General features: G+C 35.5%; 1 long non-coding RNA gene across 1 annotated transcript; it reads left to right on the top strand.

Annotated features, from left to right (window-relative positions):
* Nucleotides 1–1,599: 1,599 nt before the first annotated feature.
* LOC149790295 (uncharacterized) lies at nt 1,600–17,985 on the top strand. Its single transcript, XR_016424042.1, has 4 exons — nt 1,600–1,665; nt 8,475–8,568; nt 14,670–14,802; nt 17,739–17,985. It is a non-coding gene; the product is annotated as an uncharacterized LOC149790295 (long non-coding RNA).
* Nucleotides 17,986–18,678: the final 693 nt, after the last annotated feature.

Raw genomic sequence — 18,678 nt, 5'->3', positions numbered from 1 at the left:
TTATCCGTGTTAAACTGGGGAAAACACGATCATACACGTAAGAATTTCAGAAGGCTACTAAAAGTTTGTGAGCATTGTGGTTCTGTGTGATTTGTGTATGTGTGATTTGGATTTTTAACGTAGCTTTAACAATTTCTCAGTCAAATGTCTGCAGTGTTGCAGTTTATAGCGATGTCTAGCACTTGGGCATCATGCCGCAGACATGTAGCATGATGTTCCACCAATTCACATTATCCTGAAGCCAGGCCGACCAGTCCTAATACTAACCTCTTAATGCTGGGCACCTAACGAGGCAGCTGTAAGTATCACTTTTTTTTAAAAGTCTTTGGTATGACTTAGCCGGGGTTCTGACTACTAGGCCATATGAGCGGCCCATTGTGGTTCTCCATGCACACGCTCCCCACCCCCCACCCCCCAAATAATTTCAAAGTCAAATTTGTTATTATTTCGATTGTAACAGTAAGCCAATGTCATGCAAGAAATATATGGTGTTGCCGTTTTCAAACTTGAACTGAGAAATGCTACAGATCCAAAATGAAAAACCTATCTCTTTCCTCCAAATTCAGACTTTTTTAATAATATGACAAATTTATTTCTGGTCAAAGTAGCTCCTAAATCATATTTCATTCATCGTACACTTACTCATCCCCCATACCCCGAATAAAAGCCCCAAATGCAACAAATGAACCGAAGTTACGCAAAGTCAGTGTACTAAATCTAGGGTAGCGTATCTTAAATTTGTAACAAAATGCTGAAAAACCAAAATATGCCTCACAAAGCATTGGTATTGCAACACACTTTATTATAAGTTTGAAAGCGGTAGATTTCTTACATATGCCAGCCGTTTAATGTTTATGTTCTGCAGCAGGGGCGTCCGCAAAATTATTTTGGTGTTGGGTGGGACAGTGATATCAGCTATTAAGTTTGACGTATGCAGACCAAAACATGGTGAGGGCCGAGTGCACCCAACTCTTGCCTCTGTGTGTGCACCCGTGTTCTACAGTGTTTTGTGCACATTCGCACAATGTTATATAATTCTTTCCTAATCCAAGGTAAATGTGAGGAACATTATTCTTTCCTATTTGAAGATAACAAAGCATACACTAGATTTATATATATATATATATATATATATATATATATATATATATATATATATATATATATATATATATATATATATATATAAAACAGTGCGTGGGATTCAGTCTTGGTCGTTTGCGTGATAGGTCGACATTTTATGCCTGACAAAAATGATTAATACGTTGGGTTTCTTTACTTAAACCATAGCTGTCTATTGATTTAAGTATATAGCTCTGCACTAATACATATCAATGATTTGTTAATGCGGTAAATCGAATTATTAATCCCTTTTGAAAGATTTAATAATTCATTATATAACATTTACCGTGTGTACGATGTAATAATCCATTCAAACGAATTAGGATTAAGTTATAACGATTAACTTATCTGTTAAAACTATTTACTAATCCGTTTGAACAAGTATTAATCCATTAGAGCGATTAAATAATCTTATATCGATTTATTATTCCGTTTTTTTTTTTTATTTTTAATAAATGCACTTTATCCTTAACCTTTATGGAAGTGACGCAATCATCCATATGAGAGTTTAATCCGATTAGGTTGACAAATACAGCTGATATTGTAAGAAAAGGCATTTGATGAGTCTATAATTTGTTTCATAAGTTAAATGAAGTATCACATGTTATATATGCATTACACGTTGAAGAAAATCTAATTGACCAATCTCACATAATTCGTTATATAACAGTTACCGTGTGTACCATGTAATCACACATCATTAATTTATGTGTATTGGGTCTCTTGGCCAACAGTAGATCGACTAGCCTATTTTTCCCGATATTATAGGGTCACATGTTATGAGCAATAACACAGCAAGTGATGATTTTTTTTTTTTGCTTCTTAGTTATAGAATATGAAATGGAATGTTTTCTGCATTATTGGAATGTCCATAATATCATTAGACATACACTGCATTAAAACGCGTACCGTCTACCATGTTAAGGGCCGCCATTTTAGTTTTTATTTTTTGGTCACCTTTTGCAAACTTTTGACCCTGTGTTATTACAAGTTGGAGATTGCATATTTACTGCATATGGTTATAAAGAAATGTTTTGTGAACATGCAACTTTAAGAATAAATTTACTTCATCTTCCAGGTACATATGAAGGCTTCTGTACCTTTATACCAAGACACACACCCCACCCACATCATTTTTGCATGAAATGCCAGATTCTTGTTGTAGTTGCTTTGAGCTTAATGCCATTTTTCAACACATTATGTGCTTACATGGTGACTGGTGGAGGAAGAACCTGGGAAAGCCCTGGGAGGAATCACCAACCAATGGGAAGCCACTAGCATGCTTTCTTACATACCCACATTGACTGAACCCTAGTCCTACATGTAAGACCTTAACACTGATATTTATGTTGTGGGTGTCAAGGTCTTATAGCCTAACTAACAGCGCTGTGTAGCATGTTTTTATGTTGACTGACATCATTACGAAAGTCAACTTTTCAGTCATATTTCGCACAACTGACAACTAAAATAATGACGCTTTTCTCTAATAAGTTCAAATTCTCACAAAAGAAATGGACCTGTTTCCAAGTTTTATTGGCCTACATTTCAGGTGGCTGGAAAGCAGTGAAAGCCAGAAATGCTGAAATCGGGTTAAGTTGAAATATTATTCTGTAACAAAACGAAAAAATTATATTATGCCTATTGGAACTGTAAGGTCTCACTGGATAGTTTCGTATTTTGACACCCCCCAATTTTTTAAGGTGGAAGGCATGAACCTAATTATCACAAGCCTAACCTTTATAAATTCACACATAAGCTAAATCTATAATGTGGTTTAGATTTACTTTTGAGTTAGGCTTAGAAATAGGTTGGCTTGTTGGTGACTGCCTGTCACAGTTAGATTTGTATTGGAGATCAAATGCGTAACTTGGGCTGCAAATGAACTGCCGACTTGGCTTACATATTTATGTGTGCCTGCTACAGATTTTCTATTTGCTTTAGATTTGATTCTATGCAGGTGACAATCACTAGCAAAACAAACTTCTAAATAGCAGCAACTGTAACAACATTATGTGCTGGCCAGTATGAAAATGATTTAAAGGTGACCTTCTTAGTGTTCTTAAAATTCGCTATCTATGCATATTGTTTTATCAACAGATGGGATAAATCTTGGTATAGAATTTCATTGTTTAAGTTTCCCAACTGATGTGGTTCAGTTTACAAAGATTGGTCCATACATTTTTGATGTTACCTGATGAGTTGCCTCCCTTAAGTCTACCTTGGATTTCTCTATTCTAGAATAGATTTGACCTTCTTCATGAAATCAATGAGAGAGTTCTGGTCAGTTTATATATTCAGTGCATCGCTATTATTCTTTCAAGTACTAAGCATGTACATTCTGCAGTTATTTTACAAGAAATTCAGCTTGGCTTCTTTGACATCTTTTATTAACTACTATTTCAGATTGCATGAAGAGTTGTATTATTTGTGCTCTCAGATATCTCTGATATCACCAGGCACTAACAACACCGGGTGTATTAGCAATGAAAAATGATGAAACTGACATATTATAAGGAAATTGTATGTTTCAGAGGGGAAATTAATACATGAAGTATGAAGCTGTCTCATAGCTGTTGCTCTGTTTGATAGCTTTTGGTCATCGATACATTCAATAAATCATATGAAATAAACAATTTTGAATTTTAAACTTCTTAAGGTTGTGTTTTATTTAGAATTGGCCAAAGTTTTGAAAATAAGAAGATTTTCCCTTAATCAGACTGCTATTTGAATTTTTAATTAAGGTCTCATTGGATAGTTTCATATTTTGACCTCCCCCTAATTTTTAAGGTGGAAGGCATGAACCTAATTATCACAAGCCTAACATTTATAAATTCACACATAAGCTAAATCTATAATGTGGTTTAGATTTACTTTGAGTTAAGCTTGGAAATAGGTTGACTTGTTGGTGGATGCCTGTCATAGTTAGTAGACCATTGGAGATCAAATGCGTAATGTAACTTGGGCTGCAAATGAGCTGCCGACTTGGCTTACATATTTATGTGTGTCTGCTACAGAGGTAAATATCTAAAAATCTAGATGGTGGAGGGGTGATTAAAAGTATACTAATTTGTTATAGTACTAGTGAATTTTATTCATGCATAAGGCACATACTGATTCTTTCAGCTGCCTTGTCACAGGAAAATATTAAAAATAGCTATTTCTTGTCAAAAATGAATGTAAAATTTAGGGGTTGGTGGCTGTGTTAGTTCAGTATAAAAACCACCAGTTGCATCAGGAATTAACCTGATTACTGCAGTCGAAATCTCACATGTATGCTTTCTACAAAAATCATTTGTTTTTGTTTGTATCTTCAGTGTAAAATTATTCTCATTTTTGTCTAATTGGTCACTGTCGTATGAAAATTCACCAGATAAACTGTCCAGTGAGACCTTGTCAATGGTTCGTTTTGTTCAAGAAACGTATCCTCAACATGAACCTACTTGAACTTACTTCGGCATACCTCGACTACCGTCACATTGCAGCAAATTCACATGTATGTCAACAGAACGTGAAAATTTGTCCATTTGCTAGCATTATAATTTCATTCCGCCAGGATAAAAACAGCACAGGAAGTATATAAATTTCACATAAATTAGTGGGAGAGTGTCGATATAGGCTGCCAAGTGTGTGTGATGTTCTGAAACTTTGATTACTCATTCTGATGTCAATGGTGAGATGGTAGCGATTGGTAGGCGTGAGTACTTTAGACCACTCAGCCCTTGATATTCTTGAGTCATACACAAGTTGAAATTATATGTTACTGTTAAAATATAATGTTTTCTGCATAATCATTTTGCAGAATTAGAAATGTAACTTAATAAAGATGTTTTTATGAATGTAATTGTATAAAAAATTATTTTGCTAGCCCCACCATTGACACCATTTAATATCAATATAGCCCCATCGCTAATTATGATTGGTGTATTAAAAGGGTTGTTACCATGATTCCTGCTACAGACATGCCAGTTTCTATGGTAATGAATGTGGGCCTGCAGGTCATTTAAAGACGAAGACCGGGTTTGTAAAGTAGGATTATTTCACATGCTTGCCACCAACCATTATAATCTGTTAATGATATCAATTTTTAAGGTTTTCTTTTTCAGAAAATAATAACTTTAGTGCATGAGTTTAAACTGTTATCTCTCAATGAAAATAACATGGTGAGTTTGGCATTGATATGGCCATTTTATTATTAGTTATATGCATGGAACTCTTGCAATGCTTTTTAACATAGTTTTTTCCTCCATGAAATATTCTGAAGTCGGAATTGCAAACTATAGAAAATGCATATTGGCCATCTTGTTTGCTTTTTTGTTATATGCCTACATTGCATTGCCCATGCAGAATTAAATTTACATTTAAATTTTTTTCTTTCCATCTGGTTGATAGAGATGTGAATGGGTACTCTGGTACCTACATGTTAATAATAGCCAGGGTAATAAAAGAAGCCACTGGGTATCTGTTTACCATATACAAGTTTTTTAACAGTGCATGTGGTCCATAAGACCATGGCTTGTAAAGGCAGCAATCACATTTTTTTGAACTTGACAATCCTTTTGATTGAGCCTCAGATATAACACATGTACTTGTGCAGTGCCATGTAGAAATCTACCTCTTCAGTAAATGTTTGACCTTAATCTCTCAGAGCTGTGTACCCACATGACAACCCTTTGATTGAGCCATGAGTGATACTTGCTTAGTGGCAAGTAACAAAGGGTAGTTACTTGATCTTGCTGTTCAATTGACACATGTTCAGTTGCAACCTTTAATATATTTCTGAAACTGTGAATGTGTTGTTATATTGCCCAAGCTCAGTTTCTACATAAGCACCCAAATATTACAGTGAGGCTACGGAAAAAGGATTTAGATGATATTTCTAACAACTAGACCATAATGATGGACTAGTGGAATTAACATATTATGGGATTTTGTGAATCAGATCATTCTGAATTATTTTTATACCACTACGTGACTTATAATTGAATTACCAGTAATGGACTTATCATATAAATGGATTTAAAAATTCAAGCATTGTGGATTTAATTAGAACGGGTTTAAGTTCTTAATATATTCCACTAAATAATACAAGTATATTTTACAGTTTTCTTGTTAATTTTTTTATCTTCCCATCCATCCAGTTGGCTTATTTATTTGTCCAAAATGGGTGTATGACTCACTGGCAACAAATAACATTTCATCTGTACCTGAAGTGTAAAATACACCCTGACTTCTAAACGTTGACTACTGAAAAAAAGAACTTTTGCTTTTCTTGCCAGCATCAACCTACAGCAAAGCAGTTCAGGTTTGCACATTTAATACAATTTCCCTTTGAACAGATACTGGAGAAACTGATCATTATGATCAATGGGTACCCTCTAGATTTTGAATAAAATTTTCACAGCTGGTTGAAGAGAATTATTATCGGAATGTTTTCTTCTAAGCATTCTTTTCAGTGTCTTCACAAGTACATCTCTGACAGTGTGAAAAAGTGAGATATTTTGATTGGTTTATATGACCGATGTTTGTCCTGTTACTTTCCAATTTTTTTCAGAATGACTGGTATATGAAGAAAAACCCCAAGATATTTCAATTTGTCTACATGACAATAGCCCTGTTACTTGTGTTGATTCAGAATGACTTGAAAAAGTAATCTTTGATATGTTGTTTTAAACAAGAGAATTTCACTCCCTGTCAGGACTGTCTGGTTTTCAACACACAGTTAGGAGACTACATATTAAATTGAGAGGGGCTTCGATTGGCCAAGTGGTCTAAAGCGCTCTCCGTTACGGATCACTGCCATCTCACCTCTGTCTGCGTTGGTTCGAGTCTCGGATTCGGCCAATGTGGGTATGTGAGAAAGCTTGCCAGTAGCTTCTCGAGGGTCATGGTTCTTTCTTGTGATTTTCCGGGTTCTTCCTCCACCATTAATACTGGCCGCCATGTATAGTCCATCGTGTGCTGAAAAATGGCATTAAACCCTCAACAACAACAACAACAACAACATATTAAATTGGGAGAGTCAGCATGTATGATGTTATACCAAGACCAACCATTGTTCCCAAAGCAAGCCTGTAGATAGTGTCTACTACCACACATTTGCATTTCATACTCAAAATTGTTCTCAGGGTGATTTCATGTTGCAGCTCTGTACCCTACACTTGCTATCTATTCGATCCAGAATCAAACACAAAATTTGTTCTCTGTGCTACGTTTCACTGATGGCCTCCAGTCCAACATACATGTCCGACCTCACCCATGTGTACACATCAGCAAGATACTTATGCTCCTCTTCTGACAATCGTATACTCATTATTCCCACTATGAAAATGAAGTCATATGGACAGTGTTCTTTTGCATACCAGGGCCCAGCAGCGTGGAATGAATTGCCCACTGAACTTAGACACAAAGACACAGTAATCCCATTCAAGAGTGCTCTTAAAATTCAACTTATTTCGACTGCAAGAACAAACTTAAAGGCCTAATAATGTTTCCTGCCTTAAATATTTTCAGCATGTTTTGTATGTTTTCTGATTTCATGGTGTTTGTTTTTTGTAATCATATCATTATATATGTTTTTTATGTTATAGGTTTTGGCTGATGTTGTAAAGTGCTTAGAGCTAATAAAGTTTAGGCACTATACAAAGTCCTCATTATTATTATTATTATTATTATTATTATTGTTATTATGTGTAACACTTGTATTGTGCAAGCTGAGGCTTCATAACTACCACTGATGGCATCACAGATCAGAGTCATGATGGTAGTCCTGACAATGTCAGGTGCATATTTTAACTGGTGCCATCAGGTCCTGCATGCGCATTTTTGTTGACCTCTGAAATCTTATCTTTGAGCTAGCCTAGAGCTATTCTAAACGATGACTGCACAATATCAACTGCAGCATTGGAGATTCTATTGAGATCGCTGAACTAAGTGTAGGGTGATGTAGGTGTATACTAGTTTTAGAATTGCGCTTGAAAACCAGTGTTATTCTTTGCCTGGTTTCTTCATTGATTGACCTAGTGTCATATGCGCAACTGGCAGTTGGCCAAATGGCACAAAGCATAAACATTTTGGCTCCATATTGACATTTTAGGTGCACAGTCTTGGACAGGCCCATTTGGCAGTCTGCCCAAGGGCAGGTGGACCAGATTTGTTAAGTAACTAATGTTTTAAGGGGAGGGCTGCCTCCATGATCAAAGGGCAGAAGCAGATTTATGGTCAAGTCTGAGTTTCTTTGCATAAATTTGAAATATAATATTTATTTTTGATAATATTTCACTTTGTAATAATGTTTTTACTTATCTCTTGGAGGCTGTCTACCTCATGTCATATATTTGCGCCTTTTTTTTCAGGATGCAGCTTTGATAGTATATTTGTGCCAGTGGAAAATAGCAGAGACATGGCCAGTTTTGAAAACTTCATTGGCGGTTGGGCAGAGCCTGATAGGTGGGTCACTCATGAATACCGCTTTATCATAAATGTGTGCCATGTAAACTATGGGTGTTACTTTGGTCTTTTCTTGAGTCTGTGATTTTTAGGGGGATCATATTTGATGTTGTAAGAACAATGTCATGTTTACCAAATATTCCTGTTGTTGGAAGGAGCCTTATACCCAGGTATGGGCTAGAAACTTGGATCATGCTACCAGACGAAGTGGGCAACTAAGTCATCCAAAAAATGTAAACTTCGCTTTCTTCTGTTACGAAAGTAACAGTGACTTTGCTGTGTGATTATTTGAGAGGTAAACAGAGTGACTAGGTTTTTAGACACTTCCTTGGCTTGGCCAGGTATGTCCAGCATTGTGTTTTAGCTCATGGTGAAATGTTGGCATGCATCTAGCCATCAAGCAGCTGGTGTTGATATCAACTGCAATGACAAACAAGCTTTAGCACATACACAGGTATGTGTTTTGATAGTTGTTTGACTATTAACCCTTTCAACAGTAAGTTAGCAACTATCAGTGCCCAATTTTTACAAGTTATCCTTTGATGATAAAAACGTACCATCCTGTGTTTTGAAACTTAAATAACAGTATACAAATAGCAGTTTGTGTTTTAAGAATACATTTGGTGATCAGAATATTTTAACTGCCATGTGTACATTATTTCTTAATAGAATCATTTTGAAACTGTAAGTGAACATGTCATTGGGAAATAATTTGGGGACATCACTTTGTCTTGGAAGTAGGAAGTACAGTGTGACCCGCTATAATGTGCCCCCCGATAACAAGAATTTGGATATAATGTGGTTGTGGTGTGGTTCCTGAAATTTCATATATTCTTTTTCACACATGAATTTTTTTTTTCTTTTTTTTTTCAAAGTACATGAAATAATGTATTAAAAAAATGTATTATCATTTTGGGGAAGAGATCGTGTATGAATTCGAATATAATATGATCATGGCGTGGTTCCTGAAATTTTAAATACATGTACAGTGTGACCCCGCTATAACACGGTAGTTGGGAGCCATAAAACCCGACTACGTTATGTACCGAGCCGTGTTATATGCAACCAAGTCAGTTAGCTGAAGAAAATGTACCCCCCAAAACATTGTGGGGGTGGGGGTGGGTAATAAATGCGGGTGGTAAAATACGATTTTCGTCGGCAGTTACCAACTTAAATTATGCATATTAAATGAGAAATACACCTGTATTGAAAACAGAGAAGACATAATATAATAGTTTACTTTATTCAGAGAACCATGAATTGGTACATATACGTGAATCCTGTTTATATATAAATGTTTAATGTATAGCATGAATAGAGTATCAACACCATGTACTCACCTGCGAACCTCATCATATACATTGAATCCACAATACAAGTGATTCAATCGAAAATATGCACACACACAGCTTTGAAATATTCATTAATTTTGTAACAGGTCATATTGGTCTGAATTCTGTGGAAAAACATAGCACAAGCACGTAACGAATGACGCAGCACATTTACTTTAAAGTACGTTCTAAGTTGGTAAAAGTTAGGTTGCGTTTTAAGCTGCCTTTGGTAGCATTCGTAAACATAAACTTTTTCCCTACAAAAAGGAAACTTTCACAGCACAGTTAACGTGTTCCAGTCATGTTGGAAAATGCACAAATCCATCAGATTCCATCACTTTTATTTAAGTTTGGTACTGACTTCCTTTGAAGAAAAGTTCTTTGCGGTTATTGAAAGATTGTAGTCGGCTTTCTTTGATGAAGCCTGCATGCACTATTGAAGTCACCACTAAAGGCCAGCTTTGGAGAACCAAACAAATGCCTATTTCTTATTGTGGCAGAAACGTCAAATAATTGTATTGCATGATTGAGATGTATTTTTCCATTTGCTGAGTATGTTTTCATAACAGTCGGTGCTTCAAAGGTAATCTGTTTCCTTTGAAATTTCGGCAAATTATTTTATCTGGGTACATTTTTAAAAAGGAATTGGCCGTCGTTAAGACTATTGTAGTTACTGTCCCTCCATGCCTACTGAATAAACCAATAAGTAATGTCTCTTTTTTTATTTTTAATTTTTACATTTGTGGTAGCAGCGTGATGCTGCCTTCCACACATGCGTCTGAAAATTAACAAAGGGTCAATGGACGATAGAGACGCAGGTGTTCTAATGACAGGAATTATTACAGAAAACGTGAGTGTTCTGAAGGATTTAATTCTGAGTGAAAAGAAGAGGAATTTTACTTACCATCCACTTACAAATGTCAGTCTTTGTAAATATATTAATTACTAGCGAGCGGCCGAAAATCGATGGAAGATAGATTACAAGACAATGCCTTGTCCGGTTGATCTCCATTACCAGACATGTCAACAACAAAAAAGTGGATATTTCACAAGATACAGAACTCATGCTAGATGTCAGGATAAGCGGATTATGATACAACAATGTACTGTTTAGATGGTTTGTCAGTATGGACAAAGAATTTGTTTATGTAACAATAGATAAATTTCAGTGCATTTTATATCCAGTTTACGGCTTCCTTTCATATGGCCTCTGAATTTCTGCACTCCAAACCAATGGTTGTGTATAAAAGTTTAAACAGCCAACAATGTCGCCAACAAATAGAAAAGCCATATGGTATGTTTTGCAGTCAATAAGGAAAAACAATTCACAAAGTTTGCGACATTGGCGAAGACCTACGCAATCCCAGAATAAACTTTTTATACGTTTTTTCTTCTTACTTTTAAGAAGAAGAAAAAATGCTTTTTCATGTAAGAAAAATACGTATAAAATTTCAGGAGTCAAGCCACGATGGTCGTGTATTTTTCATACATGATCTCATCGTACTTTTTAAGATTTTTTTTTGTGCAGAAGAAAAATAGATGTATTTGAAATGTTGGGAGCCATGCCACAACCACGTTATATCCGAATTTGCGTTATAACAGAGAGCGCCATAGAGGGGTCACACTGTACGTATATTTTTCTCCTACCTGGAAAAATATTTTTTAAAGTACAATAAATAGTGTGTAAAATGTTTATTATCATTTGGGGGAACAGTTCGCATATGAATTTGAATATAATACAATCATGGACTGGCTTCTGAAATTTAACAATTTCACCAGGTTTGTGAAGTGTTATGCCAAAATAAACATTATTGGAAATGTTAGTTATTTCTGATCCATGAGTAAAGTCAGTAAGTCGTCTTTGTGATTGTCATCAATTAATTCTGTATACAGTCATTGCTCAAACAATAGTCGACATGTGTTTCTTTAACTGCATACATAACTAAGCAGCAGACAATGCATTGGATGATAAAAGATTCTCACAATTTAATAAACATCAAAAAATGAATGCCACCAACATGTTTGCTGGGCTTGGCGGTGTTATTCAACGCAGTCAGTTGACTAGTAAATGATTTCCACTTTATTAGCTAGAAATTAAAAGGGTGTGAAACTGTACGTGCATTCAGCTTAAAAATCATTATAAAAGTATTTTTCACATGTTTCTTGAGATATTCATAAAATCTGAAGTAAAAGTGAAGTAAAAGTTATATGCATGTTGAAAGCATTGATTCTTTGATAATTATTCTTGCTATAGTCGTTCAAAAGAATAAACATGCAAGTATTATTTAATGGGAATTTACAGTGGATAAAGGTACACGGAAATGTAAATGATAAAATTTTAGCAGTATGAAATTTGTACAGACACCGTTCATAGACCGTGGAACATAATGAACCGTACATGTGCTTTTGTCATTTTTAACATAAATTTGGCTGTTAATTTTTCCCATTGAATTCAGACGCATAATGATCTGTAACAAAATTACTGAATAGTTTAAATGTGTATGCAATTTTTGCAATGGAATTACATGTATTATGGATTAATTGCAAGCAAGTACGATATCAGATGGCAAGGAAACAGTGTCAATACTATATTCATGCTGTATATTAGACGTTGAATTCAGACACAATGAACTGTGACAAAATTATTGAATATTTTATGTATTATGGATGAATTGCATGCCACGATGGCACGATAGTAAGTGGTGTTGATACCCTATTCATGATATACATTAGACATGAATAAAAGTATATGTGCTAAGGTGTTATTTTCTGAGAAAAGTAAAATACTGTAAAACCCAGCATTAACGTGACCCCGCCATTAACACAATCCAAATTGCAATTATGTAGGTCAGAAACATATAGGGACAATGCTGTGTTGTGGAATTCGAGAAGTGATCTAAAGTCAAAGTTGTTTTCTGACTTCACTCATTTTTGTGAAAATATTTTTAAAAAAGCAGCGAAGCAAATACTATATAACCGAAGCCTAATACAACCAAAGGTAGACGTAGGATAAAATCTTAAATTTGCAATCCTGTCAATGGACTGGGTACTGAGCTAGAAAGAAAATGGTTACATTAAGAAAATGCCCTCTTTCTAAACCACTATCCACTCACATATTCACCGTGTCGATTTTGGTTGGAAAGAAGGGTTTAGTTCATTTGAATATCAACATTAATGCTCCAGTGTATTGTCTGTTAATAATTATGGTAATGTTTTATTGGCAACAAAGAAATTAGGGAGAACAGTATGGTCTGAAGACACGTGCATTTTTTCTCTTGTGCATGGTACAAAAGTTGTTTCAAACAAGTTTACAAATCTTTTGTCTGCCATTTTATAGTGCATTTTTAGGAAGTAAAATAAAAAATTATTCATGTTTAAGGGTGATTGATTAAGCATTTTTATTAACTTGCAAATACAATACTGTGACCTGTCAGAGTTCATTACAATTTATAGTTTTGAATGTCCTTTTTTAAAGTCATAGGAAGAATGGTAATTTGTATGCATGTAACAAATGTGTTTATAATTTACATAAAACTTTTGCAAAAACCAATGTTAAATGCAGATATGCATAAACTGAGAAATAGAGGACATAATTCAAATAAGAGAACAAAACTTGGGTGTGTGTGTGTGTGCATGCACGTGTGTATTTATATATATTGCATTTCATGCTTTGCTCCCACTTCTTCCTGTTCAGCTCTCATTTCACTTGGTTCTGTCCAAAAGGATAGGTTACTTCTCCCTAAAATTCAAGATCAGAAATTTTTAAAATATACACACTCACACCCTGATATTTTTTAGTGTCTAAAACTTACTGATGTTTTTAATTTACCATATTGTTTGCTCCTTTATTTGTCATTTTATTCCTTTATTTTATGTATGTAGGAGCTAATCACCTTCTCTCTGAAGGTCTCAACAAGAGTTAGTTCCCCTTGCCTCTTCAACTTAACACATTACTGCAAAATCATTATTATAGTTTAAATTTGCAAGTACAAGAGTGAAAAAAATATTTCTTTGCAAGAAATGACTATCTTAACTGTTTAATGAAATTATAGCGTCTCGAGCAGTGTTTTTTAAAACACCATGCAAGGTCATTTTTCAATTCCTTAAAATTTATGTAATTATTTACCCTCTGCTCACATGATTTACATATAGACTTGGTTTGAAGAAATTGTGGACAACTCTGGGAAATGCGCAGAGTACATAATTGATGTATTTATTGAAGATAAAAACAACCATTGGCAAATAGTTCGTAGGCATTTTTGCTTTCAGGACTTCCATCACAGATATCAGATGAGTGTGGCCAAGTGGTCTAAAGTGCGCACCATTACGGATTACTTACATCTCACCTCTGTCTGTGTGAGTTCAAGTGTCAGACTCAGCTAATGTTGGTACGTGAGAAAGCCTGCCAGTACCTTCTCGTGGGTCGGTGGTTCTTCCCGGGTTTTCCAAGGTTCTTCCTCCACCAATTATACTGGCTGCCATGTATAGCCTATCATGTGCTGAAAAATGGCATTAAACCCATTAATGGCATTAAACCCTCCAACAACAACAACAACAAATATCAAATGACACTATTTCATCTTTTGCTAAAACATGCTTAAGCACATGACGAACATTTTTGTTTGCCTTGATATGGCTTAATTTGTGAAGTAGTGGATGTTCTCACATACAATTAGGTAGGTATGAACAAAGAAACATTGAATTCCATAAATTTGTTGTATTTTTTTTTCTAAATATATTTACTGATATCTATAAATTTCTTTGTATCAGAATGTTCCCAATGCAGGCAAGTAACAGTCAATTTGATGTGAGTAGTCTTGGTTTGACAGAAAGGAATGAACCTGTAAGTGGGAGTCGCAAGATGGCAGGACAGGCTATGAGTAGGGAAACAAAGGATCAGTTTGTAAGTAAAATAATTCTTTACAGTCAGTCTTAGAAATTTCAACAAGTTTTGCAAGAGATTGAATGTGAAAATGTATTGATATATAAATTGAACAAAGTATTTCAATGACATTTTTAAAATTTGTTCATTTATAAAGTTTTAAATTGCCTTTTATTATAGTACAAGTCATGGGTCATGTATGTGTATTTACTCATTTTAAATTAAATGCAAATTGACCTTTTAAAATATAGCACTAATTTTAATTAATTCAAGTCTATTGAATCCTAATTATTGAATGCTCTGCACCATAACTGTCACCAAGAAACTCCCAGATGAAAATTATCTATCACTATGGATTCTTACAATGGTGGCTTGTACTAAACTTTGGTTAAAATAAGAGCGCGTCAGGTGGAATCATCACAATCGAGGGTAGTATGAATTTGTTTATCACTATGTGTAGCTTTCATTGTGACATCACAATGTGCAACATTCAATCCAGATTGTTCTGGATCATACCTTAGGTTCATTTCATCCAAAAGTGTTTGCGTACTTTAACATTGATTTTGCCATATGCACCTCTCGGGGCATCTAAAGGAATATGGATGTATATGAATCTGAATAAAGTGAATACATGCCACTTAAATGTATGTAGAATCATATTCTAAAAAATGACCCCCGTAACTGCAATAGTCTATGTTGTATGCCTACATGACCGGTTAGAGCATCTGCCTCGGATGCGTGAGGTCGTGGGTTCGATCCCCAGCCGAGTCATACCAAAGACTTACAGAAATGGTACTAACAGCTACCTCATTTGGCGGTCAGCATTAAGAGGTTAGTGTTAGGACTGGTCGGCCTGGTGTCAGGATAAAGTGACTGAGTGGGACATCACATAGCATGTCTGCAGCATGATGCCCCAGTGCTAGACCACTAGAAACTGTCACACTGCTGACATCGTAGCGATATTACTGAAGAATTGTTAAAGCTACGTTAAAAATCCAAATCACACACACACACGCCTACATGACCTGTGTGTCTTGTACTATATGTTAGAAGAATGTACTGATATTAAATCCATAGAACTTTACTTTACTTCCTCAGATTGTTTACATAATTTTGTATTTATGTAATTTTTGCGTACTCTATTTAATAAAAGGATGTAAATTAAAACAAATATATCTGCATAAGAGTTTGTCGTCTTTATTAGATCTAAATCAGGGTGTGTTTACACATAATTTATGCAACATCTATACAGAATGCACTTAAAAATTGAACCATCATTATTTTTAAATGTATTTTCAGTCAATTATAGCTTTTTTGTATTGACAGAGTGATTTTCTCTCCAAGACTTTGCATTATTTTAGTGTTTTCTTGTGATTTTCTTGCAACTATGAAGGGTTTCTGTGTCCTGCTCGGTGAAATAGTGCCACTTTTTATTTCCCATCTTAGTACTGGTGTCAGGTTAATTATCACCACCAACTTGTCAAGCCTTACATTTTTAACCTACATCTGTCTGGAATCACCTTTAAATTACAGATTGGGAAATAATAGCAAAAATTAAGGAAATCCAATAGCTGTAGTAAAATCTGGAAACTGGTTTGTTTGTGTTCACTGTGGATCTGGGTTTCATATTAGCTTCAGTGGAGTGAAGGAACCAGTCAAGCTTTTAAAGTGGTACTATATTTGCCATATATATTGGAACACAAAAAATAATAATTTTTTTCCTGTCTCAGAACTTATGTTGAAACATTTTTCACCTAGGTCATATGTCCCAAGACTTAAGAAAAAAAAATAAATTTGTGTTGAAATTTGTGCCCTTCCTCCCACTGCATGTAGCCATAAAATAGATAAACAAAACCCTTATTTCATAATAAAATGAAAGAAACTAACCTTGTATTGTAACAGTTATCATGTATTCCATTTTTTTCAATAAGAGCATTAAAGAATAAAATATATCCACTAACTCCATGTGTAGCATATGCATCCATACTGTAGTGTGTATCGCTTATGTCCGATAACACATGACACATTATTAATTGAAGTGAAGATTGAGAAACAAATTGTGTTTGGTTGTACTTAAAGGTTTGAATATGTTATCTGACTCAGATGTCTCATGAGCCCATATTTTTCATGCAACATACCTGCATCATCAAGCTGGCACTTAATAGCAATTTCTAGAAATGGTGGCCAACAAACAAAAATGTTTTGAAGAGGTAACAAGAAATAAACATCTTTCAACATTTAAACAGTCATCATGGAAGTATAGAAAGAAATACTGAGATTCTTGTGTAAAAAAAGCAGGAAAAGCACCAGTCAATTTATTGGACATGACGTCGAGTTATCCTTAGTGTCTCATGGCAAGAGAGATGGTTGCCATTGTCACAAAAAATTGAAGATAACAAAACAAAACTAAACAAACCCAAGGAATGTTGAGAGATCTTGCAAGAAACCTTTGAGCATCATGTGGTTTGAAACTGCGGTTTCTGAAATTGTACTGATGGTAATTAAAGTCTAAATGCACTTTACAAACTTTTCTTTTCGTTGAACATAATGTTTTTCTTTCACTGCATTAGTCTCTGGTTATGCTTCTGAACTTCTTAAATGCATGTTTCCACATTAAATATAGCAGTACATGAAATTTTGTTACACTTTATTAAAAATTAGTCTAATATAGGGACAAATTTTGACAGCCTTATTGGTCTTGCCAGGGTTGACAGTTTTATCATTTATTATCATCCCATTTCTTGTTCCAGGTTTTATTTTGAATTTTCATTTTTTTCCCACAATATGATGTACCTTGAGGTGTGGTTAAGTATGGGCATGAGAAGGATCTATCTATTACTGGTTGCACACACACACAGATGAATGTCAGATGTTGTCTTAGGTTAGATGATGCATGGGACTTGACAGAAAGTCACCACACTTGTCAGTCGAACAAGAAAATTCTTCTTTCTTATCAGATCTAGATGCCTTCCTCCATTCCCAGAAGGGGTCTTGGTCACTTCCTGTGTTAGGTAATTCAGCTTCTTTGGGACATGGACCAAGTGTGACTTCCATAGTTTGGACATTGGGAAAAAGGTCAAGAATCCATGATGCTTAATCCAGTGCTGTCCGTGTTGGTGAAGGATATATTCTTGGCCCTTGCCATATGCAGAAGAAGAACTGCGAGCAAGTTGCAACTTCCTGGCATGAATGGGCAGCACCCTTTCAGGGTAAGTATAGTATCAGTGACTGCTATAATCAAGTAGTGCCTTCCCTATGGCAGGGAATCAGCAGTCTCATTCAGATCAACATGAGACTGGTTCATCTCAGAGATCTTTGTCACTAGACCAGGCAGTGGGTACTGAGCACCAGTCAATTGCCAGTCACCGGGCTACAAGCACTGGTCACAGCCATGCTCTTCAAGCAACCAGACACCTTATTTTGATCTTTGGTTTGAGCACGTGGACCCCCCCCCCCCAACACCACATTCTCAATTATGCCATCCAGTCAATTCCCCTTGTCCCCCTTTTAATCCCTATGGGATTTGGGGACCACCACTTCCTGTTTGTGTGTCATCTCCCCCCACCATGACATTATGAATATCTCTGCCTTAGGTTCAAAGTAAGGGAGACATGACTTGCCATGAACATGGTCCTTTACCTCCAGCCTGGTCTAACAAAAAAGAGGCAACCATGCTATTCTCTTCCAAAAATGGGTATGGGGATCTCATTTGCATATAAGGATAATCAGTAGGCCTAGTCCTGTTATCCCCCCACCCTGCATGAACAGTTATGGAATGATGAAAAACCCCATTTAATGTCTCCCTCTAAGAAGTGGGATACCAAGAAAAACAATCCTGTCTCACCCCAGGAGCAGATTCAGGTCACCAATGTCCTTTTCAACTCTTTCTGTCTCTAA

This window comes from Sinohyriopsis cumingii, chromosome 10 (genome assembly GCF_028554795.1).
Source record: "Sinohyriopsis cumingii isolate HCF-2022 chromosome 10, ASM2855479v2, whole genome shotgun sequence".
Taxonomy (NCBI): domain Eukaryota; kingdom Metazoa; phylum Mollusca; class Bivalvia; order Unionida; family Unionidae; genus Sinohyriopsis; species Sinohyriopsis cumingii.
Note: the sequence above shows the minus strand (reverse complement) of the source record. Positions and strands in the feature narration are given on the sequence as shown.